The 15453-nt window shown below is 27.8% G+C and overlaps 1 protein-coding gene across 2 annotated transcripts in view; it reads right to left on the bottom strand.

Moving 5' to 3' along the window:
• LOC142328800 (uncharacterized) overlaps positions 1-15453 on the bottom strand; it is a 57918-nt gene that overhangs the window by 25280 nt on the left and 17185 nt on the right. The window lies entirely within an intron of this gene.

Raw genomic sequence — 15453 nt, 5'->3', positions numbered from 1 at the left:
CAGTCCTAAATCCAAAACTTCAACATCCTACGGTTAATCGTTTTTGAGTTATGCGAGATACATACGTACAAACGTCACGCCGAACTAGTCAAAATGGATTCAGGGATAGTCAAAATGGATTTTTCCGTTGAAATATGAAAACAGAAATTTTTCGCAATCATTACTTCCTTTACTTTCATCTACTTCGTGCGAGGAAGATACAAGATCGTAGTCGTATACTAAGTGGAAATGCAATTCATAAGATCCAATAAGAATTTTAAAGTACGATTAGGTTAAGTAAAGAAGTGATTCGAGAGGATCTTTAAATTGAAGTCATAAAAGTTAAAACAAATGGAAGAAGAGGTATTGGACGACCCAGAAACAGATGGATGGAAAATCTGGCATGATGTATAAAGACTTTTGAATGGAACAAGTATTTTGTCTATACCGTGGTATGTAAATCGATAATGAAGAAAATAAATAAATATAATTAAAATAATGTTATTAATCATTCATGATTTATAGCAAGAGTAACATTATAAGTGCCAACCAATTTGGGGTTGTCCGAAATAAATTTTTTATTACTCACAAACCTAAACGGCACAATATGCAATATTTTTTTTTTAATAATGCGATTACTTTGGTAATCGCATGTAACCATACTTTACATAATTAAATTTTAATGGTGACCTTAATTAATATTTTTGTTTGTTATTTTGTTTTCTTACAAATACTATTAATATCGCAACTTTAAATTTACCGGTCTACAAAATCAGTCTCTATTTTCTGAAATTCTAAAGATGAAACTAAACCCGTCAAAAGACCCGGCATTTATAAATTGACTTTTAATCATAATATTTGAAAGAAATATTGAAACTATAAAAAAGAGCATTTGGCTCATTATAAATATAGAAGTACAGAGAAATCGGCTGAAGTAGAGTACTTCTGGAAACTGATCATAAAATTTAGTTTATTAGAAACGATAGTTATAAAAAAAATTATAAAAATAAATGACAAGAATTAGATAGTCGGGAAAGTTATTTTATCAATAATGGAGAAGCCGCATATTCAAATAATAACTCTAGAATAACACGGATGAATCCTGAAAATTGGAAGCAATCGGTCGGTTGTACTCGCATAATAATCTTGTTGAAAACAAACTTTCACATTTATATGTTAGATAATATACTTAAGAGATTATATTTTCTCATCTATTAAACTAATTAATTTGTTGATGCGTTTTTATTTGTTTATTTAATTATTTTTTTTACGTTTATAATGTAAGGGAGTTTATGTAATGAAAGGGAGTCCGACGAGGATGTTCCCTATCTCCGTTACTTATTAATCTTTACATGGAACTAGCAGTTAATGATGTTAAAGAACAATTTAGATTCGGAGTAACAGTACAAGGTGAAAAGATAAAGATGCTACGATTTGCTGATGATATAGTAATTCCAGCCGAGTAAAAAGGATTTAGAAGAAACAATGAACGGCATAGATGAAGTCCTACACAAGAACTATCGCGTGAAAATAAACAAGAACAAAACAAAAGTAATGGAATGTAGTAGAAATAATAAAGATGGACCGCTGAATGTGAAAATAGGAGGAGAAAAGATTATGGAGGTAGAAGAATTTTGTTATTTGGGAAGTAGAATTACAAAGATGGACGAAGCAGGAGCGATATAAAATACCGAATAGCACAGGCAAAACGAGCCTTCAATCAGATATATAATTTGTTTACATCAAAAATTAATTTAAACGTCAGGAAAAGATTTTTGAAAGTATATGTTTGAAGCGTAGCTTTATATGGAAGTGAAACTTGGACGATCGGAGTACCTGAGAAGAAAAGATTAGAAGCTTTTGAAATGCGATGCTACAGGAGAATGTTAAAAATCAGATGGGTGGATAAAGTGACAAATGAAGAGGTATTGCGGCAAATAGATGAAGAAAGAAGCATTTGGAAAAATATAGTTAAAAGAAGAGACAGACTTATAGGCCACATACTAAGGCATCCTGGAATAGTCGCTTTAATATTGGATGGACAGGTAGAAGGAAAAAATTGTGCAGGCAGGCCACGTTTGGAATATGTAAAACAAATTGTTAGGGATGTAGGATGTAGAGGGTATACTGAAATGAAACGACTAGCACTAGATAGGGAATCTTGGAGAGCTCCATCAAACCAGTCAAATGACTGAATACAAAAAAAAAAAACGTTTATAATATTGAGCTTAACCGTGAATGTGTTTATTCAGTGTAATTGGTTTTCATTGTAGCGTCCAATTTATAAATAAATAAATGTCTGTTAATATTATTGGTATTCGGTATGTTTTATATTTGATATCTTCATTACTTTTAGTTAGTTTTCATTGAATAAAATTTTTATCCTATAATAAATGTTGTTGTCTCATATATTTATACCTATTCAATCTAATCCTTTTTTTCGTAGGGTATTTTATTTATTATCTTTTCTTCAAGATTTTGTATGTAAATTTAAAAAATTATGCCAAAAATTGGTGATGTAATTCCTAATCAGTTTTATTATTGGTAATATTTATTGATAAATTTAGATAATCTTTACAACATGACCTTTATTGCTGTGCAGCTGCATTAGATATAAAGGTAAAGTATACCGATCAGTAAAAATTGTGGGTTTCGGAATTTTTTTAGTTGTCAATTTTCAAGATTTCCTTAGTTCAAAAACACAAAACAATTATATAAATTTCTGGAAGATGTACGTAAATACGTGTGTTGACCTCTATTTTAATTAATATTTCCGAACTGGCTAAACATAAATTCTCCAAAAATGAGTCAGTTTCAATATACATGAGGTGTTCATGGTATTAAATTTTAGGCAAAATATAAATGTAAAAAAGGAGAAAAAAAAATTTTCAACATTTTTACTTTTTGCATAGTGGAGATACAAACTTGAGCTTCAGTTAACGAAGCTCAAGTTTGTATGTCCAACTTCTTAATAAGTTATTTAAAATTTAATTTATTAAAAAAAAACTTTTTCTTCGTGCTTTTTTTCAATAAAACAAAAATAAACAAAACTAAAAAATTAGGGTACTTGTTTATTAACCGGCCGCGTATTTATTTTACATATACAGATATGATATACACATATAAAGCTATCATTTTTTATATGGAGCTGTTATATATTATTATTATATTTTTATATTTAATAAACCCATCTGGTGATTATGCATAATTACCGGTGAATTTGATTTATCGCCACCAATGCTAGAGAATAACATGTATACGAGTAATTTGTATGTTTTATGTTAATTAGACAAGGTAAGAGAGCGAAGCGAGCGTAGGTTATCATAATATTTTTCTTTTCTTTCTTTTCTTTTTCTGTTTAGCCTCCGGAACCACCGTAAGATATTACTTCAGGGGATGAATGAGGATGATATGTATGAGTATAAATGCACTGTAGTCTTATACAATCTCAGATCAACCGTTCCTGAGATGTGTGGTCAATTGAAACACAACCACCACAGAACACCGGTATCCACGATATCATATGTTTATGATAATCTAAATAAACATAACATACGCACGTTTCGCTCGCTTTTCAACTAATTAACAGTAATTTTTTAATTATTATGCCGGTTTAAAAATAAGTGTAACGGTTAATGCACAAGTACAGAAATTAGTACTAAAATGTAAAGAATAATTTTGTTTTCAAGAAAATTACTTTTAAAAAAATTTTCTTTTTATTCATGACTAAAAAGAAAAGCGTGGGGTGCGCTCTTATTATATAATGATTGTATATAATAAGAGCGCACCCCACGCTTTTTTTTAGTCATGAATAAAAAGAATATTTTTTTAAAAGTAATTTTCTTGAAAGTAATTTTTTTTAAATAGTTTTCTTTAAAGCATAATTATTTTTTACTTTTTAGTACTAAATTTTTAGTTTTGTTTGCTTTTATTATTCTTTTTTTTTAAGAAAAGTATATTTTAATTTTTTTTTCATTGTTTAAATATATTTAATTAATAAGGAAATTTTTACTTCAAGTTGTTTGAATTTTTCAGCAAACAAAAAAATATTTATATGGAGTTTTATTTTATATTGTAACGTAGAAAATTACTTTTAATTATTATAAGTTATTTATAGCTAAATCAGATGATTAACGTACACAAATTTTAGAAGGTAAATTAACATTAATTGTACTAAAATTCGCTTTAACAGCCACTTGATCTACTAATGTTGAATCGACAGTCAAAATCAATCGAATCGATAGCTACGTCTTTTCGATTCAGCTCCCTTTCTCAAGTTGTTCCTTGTTTTTTTTTTTTGTCTTCAGTCATTTGACTGGTTTGATGCAGCTCTCCAAGATTCCCTATCTAGTGCTAGTCGTTTCATTTCAGTATACCCTCTACATCCTACATCCCTAACAATTTGTTTTACATATTCCAAACGTGGCCTGCCTACACAATTTTTTCCTTCTACCTGTCCTTCCAATATTAAAGCGACTATTCCAGGATGCCTTAGTATGTGGCCTATAAGTCTGTCTCTTCTTTTAACTATATTTTTCCAAATGCTTCTTTTTCATCTATTTGCCGCAATACCTCTTCATTTGTCACTTTATCCACCCGTCTGATTTTTAACATTCTCCTATAGCACCGCATTTCAAAAGCTTCTAATCTTTTCTTCTCAGATACTCCGATTGTCCAAGTTTCACTTCCATATAAAGCGACACTCCAAACGTACACTTTCAAAAATCTTTTCCTGACATTTAAATTAATTATTGATGTATTATACATAAATATATTCATATATATACGTGTGTATGTGCGTGTATATATATATATGTGTGTGCGTGTGTGTGTGTGTGTGTGTGTGAATGTGTAAAATAAAAAAAAAATATAATGGAACATTGCATTTTCACCCGACTTACGTCGCTGTGTAAATTTTCACCATTGTATGATTTGGGGGTCGGGAAATGAATTTAATTAAGGTTGCAAGATGTGACGACACGGTTGAACTATTATAACTTAAAGAAAATCATGTAATAAGTTATCTCTTTTATTTTTACGTATAATATAACTTATTTAAAACTATAGTTTTTTTAAATCACTCAGATTTGTGATGACGCGATATTCAGCATACTTTTTAAACAGTTTTCCCTTATATCTTGAAAACTCATGGATCAAAAACGTTGAAATTTGGCTATACATATCCCAGATTAAGCCTGATATTTGACTCCATCGGACAAGAGGATATATGTCGTCTCTAAATTTTTTTCATAAACGATGATTTTTTACCTTGTTAAATAATATTACATAAAATATTTAAACCGATTTATATTTAAAGCAAATGATTACTTTTATAAATAAATTGTTAAGCTCCAAAAAACAACGATGGCTGAATGGGATCCATACTTAAAATATAGATTTTAATTTTAAAAATTGAAAATTTAATTGAATGTAGTATTAATGTAGACGACACGGGAACTCTTTAAAAAAAAGAAAATGACTTGATAATAATTAGACATTTTTTTACGCGTTACTATTATCAAAATTGTTTTTGAAGCAGATGTAAAGTAAGAGAGTTAATTGGGATATTTTGTTTTTATTTTTACTAAAATCTGTCATTTAGTTTTTAGTAATTATACTATATTTTAGCAGTTATCAGCACAGTACAACTTTGATGAAAAAAAAAAGTAATTTGAGAACGAGGGTGAATCGGGACTCAATATTTTTTAATAAGAAATCTGATCTCTTTTTTAAATTATATTTCTAATAATGCATAATTTTTAAGATAAAGACATTTGATCAAGGGGTCAAATCGGATTCCAATTATTTAACGGAAAATTTTGATTTTTTTCGCGATTGTATTTTAAATATTGCATAATAAATCATTAATATTTAAAAACCTTATGGCGTATTTTAAATAAACATCTTTCCAGGGCAAGGCCGGCAAAGTTATGTAACCTTTTTTGAATATTTTTAATAGTATTAAACATTTTAATGAATTTTTTTGTGCGATTACATTTATTTTATATAATTTCATTATTGACAGTGTTCATGAACTTTTCGATCGGGATATTTGTGTTTATATTTACAATTTCAAAAAAAAAACAATAAAATTTATGTTTCTGTTGATTTTAATGCTATTTAATTATCTGATGAGCCCATCAGTATAACAAAATACAAAAGAATATAATCTGCATAAGTAAAATTAAATTTTCAATTAACATTTTTAAATATACGGTAATCGTTTGTAGTGTATAAAATTTTTGTGTTTTATAAATAATTATTATTATTTTAAATTAATCTATTTACGAGTCTACGAATGAAAAATAGACGCAAGACAGTTTTCTCGGATTATTAAATCTTGTCTGTAGAAGAAGACCTAGAATATGTTTCAAGCAGTAAATTATGCCAGACATTCTGTTGGAATCTACCCCACACGTAGCAAGATGATTACCAGATGAGGTCAGTCGGTCGGTCAGTGAGTCAATTACATCAAGAGGGAAAAAGCGATCATCAAAATACCGATCGATATCTATTCCTTCTTATGTTATTTATAATTTAAAAATATTTTACTTAAAGATATTATCTTTATTAATCTCTTGGGTTAACCAATCAACTGTACAAATTTATAAATTCATAAATTCAATTCTATAATAATATATGGCTGATATATTGTTATATTATAATAATAAGAGTGAGAATTATGTTGCATTACCATGTGTCGCAGATCTGTCAGAAAAAATTAAATAATTGCTACCAAAGGATTTCCCAATAACCCATAAAAATTACAAAAATCTGAATAGTAAATTAAAATCGCCGAAAAAAAATTCAACAAGCCAACGTAGTACACAGCATTCCGGGTAAAGATTGCAACGAAGTGTACATTGAACAAACATCTCAGAATAGAAGCCCGTAAGTATAGAAAAAAGAAGTGACAGCGCTCACAAAACATAAACAGTCGTTCGATTTCAACAGCACCATAATATTAGACAAAGAACAAAATACATATAAAAAGACCACTCTAGAAATGATATACATCAAGAAAAATACAAACGCTGTCAACAACAGAACAGACATAGCCGGATTAAGCAAGATATACGTTAATTTAATAAAAAAAATCATATTTCTATTGTAAATTTAGTTTTAAGGAAAATAATGTTTAATTTTTGTAATTTTTCTGAAAAATATGTGCGTTGTAAAGGTTTCAATACGCAGGAAATAGCAATCAGGTTATATAAAAAGTGAATTATCTAAAGATAAGTTGAGTCAGGTACGAGTAGGGGGATGTATTACGACAAGGGAGGGGATAAAGTATTGTTATCTACGATGGGTAGACCAATAATATGATCGGGTAATTTCTTAATATGAAAGAGAATTTTGTATGATGTGTGTAATTGATGATGTGTTTTGTCACCTGAGGAAGCTTAGAGAATTCTGTCTGAGTGAAACGTAATGAATTTATAAGTTTTGGGTAGTTGATTAGTTAACAGATTAACAAAGATAATATTTTTTAGTAAAATATGTCTTATCATATTTAATTCTATCCAATCAAGAGGAAAATAAACGTAATTTCATTCAAGTTTATATATATATATATATATATATATATATATATATAAAGCGAAATGATCACTTCTAGTTTAAATTATGTGTTATATTCAGAGTGTTTCACGAAGAAATTAATTCAGGATTTACTGTATTGTAAAAATGAAGAAAAATGTTTCTACGTCCCGAAAGTATTATTTTCTAGTTGCGGGTAATAAAAAATTTTAGTCTAATTTCTCAAAATATACAACAATAAAATGAGACTATACTCGTAATCATTTTGGAACTAAGTGTTTCAAAATTATTATGAGTAAAATTTATGACTGCATGTTTTTTGATTTGTTAAATTAAATAAAAAAATTTAACCTGAATTTCTTACTGCATTTACAGTATTTTCTGTGATAATTAAACGAATTTAAAGACAAAAAAAAAAATGGAATTGAAGAAATATATTTTTTTTAAAGTTAATATAAATTTACAAAATTCAGAATAAACAAAACTGCAAACAAAACGGTTTTGTTAAAAATTGGTGATTATAAATTATTTACTTGAAAATCTTTTTTAAATATTTGAGAACTGAATTTTCAACAATTTCCAAAAAAATAATAAATAAATAATTGTTGAGAAACAAACACAAATTATAATCCAAAAATATATACATAGTTTTAAAAAAAAAAAATCTAAATTTACTTTGTTAAATTTTCTTAATTTTATTATTATTATTATTTTTTTTTTTAAATAAAACTCGAATATCTAAAGTTTCATTTCAAAAATTTTCACTGAATTAAATTTTCTAGAATTCTCTTTGAAAATTTTTATCAGTTGGTAATTTTTTAACAATCTAAAATATAAATTCAAACCAAATCTAAAAAAAATAAGTTTTTCAACTACTGTTTTTTATACTTTACAAAGTTTTTTCGTGTACTATTGAAGCATCACTTCTCGCGAATTTTTTAAGAGTTTTTTCAATAATAAACGTATGAAACTAAAAATTTCCAAAAACTTGTGTTCAAGACATTAGCATAATCTCATTTAAATGTTACAGCAGAAATCAGATCGAAATCTTACGCTCGTAACATAAAAATAAACCATTTTTTCGAATGTTTTTTATCTATACTATTGTACAAAGAGGAAGAGGGTTTTTGTTTGTTCGGAATAAACAAAAAAACTACTCGATCAATCGCAACGAAATTTTTACCATGTTTCTTGGCATAACTAAGAAGGTTTTGGGATGTATTTCATCTCGAGAGATCTCTTATATATATATATATATGTTTTGCTATTGCAAGATTTGAGTATATATATATATATATATATAGAGAGAGAGAGAGAGAGAGAAATTAAATGAACAACGGAGATTTAAGATTTTAACAAAGGAACATTTACATTTTATTTATATATATACAATTCATTATTATATATATATTTTTTTTTGTCTTCAGTCATTTGACTGGTTTGATGCAGCTCTCCAAGATTCCCTATCTAGTGCTAGTCGTTTCATTTCAGTATACCCTCTACATCCTACATCCCTAACAATTTGTTTTACATATTCCAAACGTGGCCTGCCTACACAATTTTTTCCTTCTACATGTCCTTCCAATATTAAAGCGACTATTCCAGGATGCCTTATTATGTGGCCTATAAGTCTGTCTCTTCTTTTAACTATATTTTTCCAAATGCTTCTTTCTTCATCTATTTGCCGCAATACCTCTTCATTTGTCACTTTATCCACCCATCTGATTTTTAACATTCTCCTATAGCATCGCATTTCAAAAGCTTCTAATCTTTTCTTCTCAGGTACTCCGATCGTCCAAGTTTCACTTCCATATAACGCTACGCTTCAAACATATACTTTCAAAAATCTTTTCCTGACATTTAAATTAATTTTTGATGTAAACAAATTATATTTCTTACTGAAGGCTCGTTTAGCTTGTGCTATTCGGCATTTTATATCGCTCCTGCTTCGTCCATCTTTAATAATTCTACTTCCCAAATAGCAAAATTCTTCTACCTCCATAATCTTTTCTCCTCCTATTTTCACATTCAGTGGTCCATCTTTGTTATTTCTACTACATTTCATTACTTTTGTTTTGTTCTTGTTTATTTTCACGCGATAGTTCTTGCGTAGGACTTCATCTATGCCGTTCATTGTTTCTTCTAAATCCTTTTTACTTTCGGCTAGAATTACTATATTATCAGCAAATCGTAGCATCTTTATCTCTTCACCTTGTACTGTTACTCCGAATCTAAATTGTTCTTTAAGATCATTAACTGCTACTTCCATGTAAAGATTGAAAAGTAACGGGGATAGGGAACATCCTTGTCGGACTCCCTTTCTTATTACGGCTTCTTTCTTATATTGTTCAATTGTTACTGTTGCTGTTTGGTTCCTGTACATGTTAGCAATTGTTCTTCTATCTCTGTATTTGAACCCTAATTTTTTTAAGACGCTGAACATTTTATTCCAGTCTACGTTATCGAATGCCTTTTCTAGCTTTGTAAACGCCAAGTATGTCGGTTTGTTTTTCTTTAATCTTCCTTCTACTATTAATCTGAGGCCTAAAATTGCTTCCCTTGTCCCTATACTTTTCCTGAAACCAAATTGGTCTTCTCCTAACATTTCCTCCACTCTCCTCTCAATTCTTCTGTATAGAATTCCAATTAAGATTTTTGATGCATGACTAGTTAAACTAATTGTTCTGTATTCTTCACTATTATATATATACAATATATATAATAGTAAATAATATCTCAACCCCAATAATTTTTCTTTATAATTATATAATACATATATATATATATACATTCTTTTTCTATATTGATATCAGGAAGAGATGCCGAATATAGAAATCCTACAAATCTCTAAAATTTAAGCGCCGAAAACTCTGGAAAAATGTTTTTTTTTTATATAAAATTATAAATTCAAATTGTGAGCTTTGTAATATTTATTCATAAGTGCTGGAAACTTGTAACTTGGGAATTCCCCTTTTAAATAGTAGTTAAGATAGGATTTTTTACCATTTACCTCGAAGGGCGAAAAATACAATAAACCTATTTTTCAAAACGTGTTTATCAGATATATTCATACTGACAAAATACTTAAGTAATATTTACGCTTAATATTGGAATATCCCGTAAAACCAGTCCGTAATAGTACTAAACCAGGTTAAAATTATATTCTCTAATAGCTATATACCTTTTGAATCTGTTATAATAAAAGCCTGAAATTTAATATAGATAATAATCTTCAATATTCTATAAAAACACATCCAAAATTTTCCTTTTAAATTATTGTTAAAAAGATGAAAGATAAGGGTTATTGTTATAAAATTATTATATATTTTATAAGTCAATTATTATAACAGAAATTAACATTCAGTCTTGTTATCTATATTATAATGTGTTTTTTTTGTTGTTTTTGTCCCTCATGGGTTCCTATACCATTCATCCGATTGCGATGAAACTTTGGTGAGTTATTGTGCACGAAGGTTTGTGAATTAGTTTGGACCCGCTAGGTGGCGCTAAGATCAAGATATTTCGAAAAATTATGTGTACGGTTCGATTTGGCTCATATTCAGAATATGTGTTACTTACATGGGAAGAAATATCTCTGCAAAAAATAGACCCGCTAGATGGCGTTGGGGTTGAAATATTTGGAAAAATTCCATTTATGGTCCGATTTGGATGTTTACAAAACAAACAGACTTTCTTTTATATATATATATATATATAAAATAGATATATATTATTTATTAATATTTATTTAATTAATTCTTTATTAAAGATATATATATATATAGAAGATTACCCGTGCGGACAAGATACATATTACATAATTTTACATTTTTTAAATTCGTCCGGAAGATTTCGCAAGCCTAAGAAAAAAAAAAAAAAGGCTGAAGATCTCGCAGGCAAAAATACCTAAACTCTGACACTTTTTATTCGTGTACGCACCCAGACGGAAAAGCAGAAAAATATTGTGTATCCGAAAGAACTTCTATAAACAGTATTAAAACACAAACACTTTCTTTCTTTGAGTGGCATTGCAACGGATGCCGGGTTTGCTAATTAACCGATAAAATATTTGTATAAAAGTTGAAATTTATAGTTAAAATACGCTTAACAGCAGGAAGTGTAGTTCTTAACTACTGTTGATGGTGTTTTTCAAAGCGTGATAAAGTTAAAAATAATTCTTAAGGTTTTTTAATTTTTTTTATATAAAAAAAAAAATTAAATTAAAAACCGTCGCTGATTTCTTGTTAAAACAAATAAAACTAATAAATATTTGCACAAATTTAACCCTCTGTTGAGGTTCCGTTTTTAAGAAAATAATAATAATAACAAAATTGAGAAACATTTTTTAAAATTGGTAGTAAACACATAAGGTAAACGGTTAAATTGAAAATAAGATAAAGTTAAAAAAAACTGTTCCTAAAATGTTTAATTAAAATTTAAACCTAGATGGCCATTGTTCTTACAAAATGGAAAAATAATGATAGCTGAAAAATATTACCAAAAATTAAAAAGTTTAAATAAACCAAAGAAAGTTAAAAAAAAATTTAAATCGATATTTGTAAACTTTGATCGGCTCCCCCATTCACAAATATTTCTCCTAAGTATTTTTTTTTTTTTTTTTTTTTTTTTGGTCACTTGCTCTAGTACTACGCCTAGGAAGTCATTAAAAAAAAATTTGGGGTTAAAATATGCATTGAATAAAAAGATAGCTTTTACATTTTTGGGGAAGGGGGAATTTTGGGACAAAATCTGTTTAAAAATGGTAACATAAGCAGGCACACAAATATTGAACTTAAATTAAGCTTAACAAAGTGGAATGTTAATAAAATTTTAAGAAAATTGACCTCAAAACTTTATCATCTGTATTCTATCTTTGGTGGTGCTATAGGAGAATGTTAAAAATCAGACGGGTGGATAAAGTGACAAATGAAGAGGTATTGCGGCAAATAGATGAAGAAAGAAGCGTTTGGAAAAATATAGTTAAAAGAAGAGACAGACTTATAGGCCACATACTAAGGCATCCTGGAATAGTCGCTTTAATATTGGAAGGACAGGTAGAAGGGAAAAATTGTGTAGGCAGGCCAAGTTTGGAATATGTAAAACAAATTGTTAGGGATGAAGGATGTAGAGGGTATACTGAAATGAAATGACTAGCACTAGATAGGGAATCTTGGAGAGCTGCATCAAACCAGTCAAATGACTGAAGACAAAAAAAAAAAAAAGTTTACCAAATAATCCAATAATAAAAACTGATTATTCTATACCGTAACGTAAAAATTAATATTTGTAACCAGTATACAGGAGTTCACTAAACGGAATTGTTTAATTATTATTAACTTTTATTTACACAACACGATAGAAATCTTGTGCATATTACGCATAAATGAAAAAAAAATTCAACAAACACTGAAGTAAATACAATTCAGAAATTTATTCATTATTAAAATTTATAAATATAATGTAAATTAAAAATATTTAAATAATACATTTATATTATATATTTATATTTATAATATAAGTATGTTTATTTATAATTTATTAAAATTTATTCAAAAATTTATTTGTTTTTATTTTATTTTCTGTCGTATAATTAAATAAAATGATTTTTTTTAAATAAATATTTAATTTTTTTAAGAATTTCCTAAGAAAATCAAAAAATAATACGATTCCAAATTATAATTTTCGATTAATATTAAATAATCAAAAATATTTTAACGCATCTTTTATTTTTATTTTTTTTTTACTATTAGTTTTTTCATTTTTTTTGTTTACAATTTTTTATTGTAAAAGTTTTTTTTTTACAATCACGGGTTAATAATTTATTATTAAATCAATCAATCAATTTAAATAAAAAAAAGAAAAGTTAAAAAAAAACAAAAGGAGATGAAATCTGATTCGAACCGATATGCCTTCTCTTTAAGATCCAAATATTTTATTAATAAAAATTTTAATTTGCAATAAAAAATGGAGGTGCATAACTAGATGTTACAACAGTCCTAAATCTAAAATCTCAATATCGTACGGTTAATCGTTTTTGTGTTATGCGAGATACAAACATACGTACGTACGTACAGACGTCACGCCGAAAGTAGTCAAAATGAATTCAGGGATGGTCAAAATATATATTTCCGTTCAAATACGAAAACCGAAATGTTTCGCGATCACAATACCATACATGGAAGTAATAAACATTCTTTTATTTTGTTAAATAAAGGCGTTGGTGATAAGTTCCGTGAGATTATTTGTTTTCTACCATTTCTGATACACCACGGCCTTCATAAAAGATTTTTATGTTATGTTTTCTAAGTATGGAAACTTATGGCACAGTCTGTAACATTATTGAATATTAGATCGTGGATATCGGTGTTCTTTGGTGGTTCGGTTTCAATTAATCACACATCTCAGAAACGGTCGAATGGTTGAGACTGTACAAGATTACACTTCATTTACACTCACACATACCATCCTCATTCATCCTCTGAAGTATTATCTGAAAGGTAATTACCGGATAAGGTAACAGGAAAAAGAAAGAAATCTGTAACATCATTACACCAAATCTAGGGATAATGTCGTCCGTAGATAAAATAGAGCTAACCAATTAGATTTTAGCTAATTTATTAATAAGCGGGAGGATAATTTGAGATAATACTAGTATTTATTCCAGACGATCAAAAGATCGATATGTAGAGGGTAAATCATTGGACTATTTGACTGTTGGTTTTAATTTCTGCTTTAATAAAACTTACATGAAATCATTATTATTGTATATAAAATTATGTGAATAAATTAAATGAAATGTCGCAATCTTTTTTCCGTAATTTATGTCTATTTTGAATTCTATCAATTCATTATCTATGTTCCAAAGTAGCAATTGATATCTAACCAGAGGCTTCGATAATTAGAGATATTTTTGTAAATTTATATGAATGCCATTAAAATCTACAGAAATTGACTGAGGCTGGAAAAATACATGCGGCCGATGAATTTTTTTTAAATTTGCCTCAAAATTTTCTCCTTCCTCAAAAATTAAAAAACGGTATATTTTTTTATTTATTGATTATTTTTAACGATTTTCTTTTAATGTCTTCCTAGGCGTAGTAGTAATTCCTAGCGATCCAAGTGACCCAAAAAAATAATCTGGAGGCAATATTGAAAGTGGGAGATCCGTACAAACTTAAAAATTATAGACTTTTTTAATCTAAAAAAAAATTTTGGGGTTTATCTAAACTTTTAATAATAATATTACAATAAAATCATAATCACCCCTCCCCGAAAAAAAATAATAAATCTTAGGTAAATTTTTATCGGTTGTATATTTTCAAGTAGAATTTTTTTAGTTACTTCCGTTTGTTATAGTAAACGTAAAAAATCCAAAAAAAAATTTTTGGAAGTTGGGAAGCAAAAAAAATATCGTTTTTCTGAATTTCTAAAACTTTTTTGGTTTATTTAAATATAAATGATATTTTAAAAATAAAACCTTAATGTAGGTAATGTAATTACCCCTACCCCAAAAAAAAGATATCTCAGATAATTTTTTTCACGTATAATTTTTCCGCTATATAAGAATATACCAGTGCCCATAAAGTAATATAACTTTGTTGACAGCTATTTTTTATTAGAATAAACGTTTAAATATAGCGTAAAATCTAAAACATAATTGCAAAACCTAATAGAAATGGAATATAAAGCTTATTCAGTTTCAATTAATCACCAATACGTTATCTAATAGCCTGAATAATATTTATTCTTCTACCATTTTATCTCTGTACAAAAAGCACGCGATTTGTAGTAAAAAATATTTATTTGTCAAAAATACTGGAAAACAACGGGATTTAAAAAAAAAAAAAGAATTAACCAGTTCTTTCAAGTAAACAAATATTTTCAATAAAGTTTAGAAAAGAAAAATTATTCTCAATTAGGCTCATTGTTTTTTTA

This window comes from Lycorma delicatula, chromosome 8 (assembly GCF_047948215.1).
Source record: "Lycorma delicatula isolate Av1 chromosome 8, ASM4794821v1, whole genome shotgun sequence".
Classification (NCBI taxonomy): Eukaryota; Metazoa; Arthropoda; class Insecta; order Hemiptera; family Fulgoridae; genus Lycorma; species Lycorma delicatula.
This window is presented reverse-complemented; position numbering and strand designations above follow the sequence as displayed.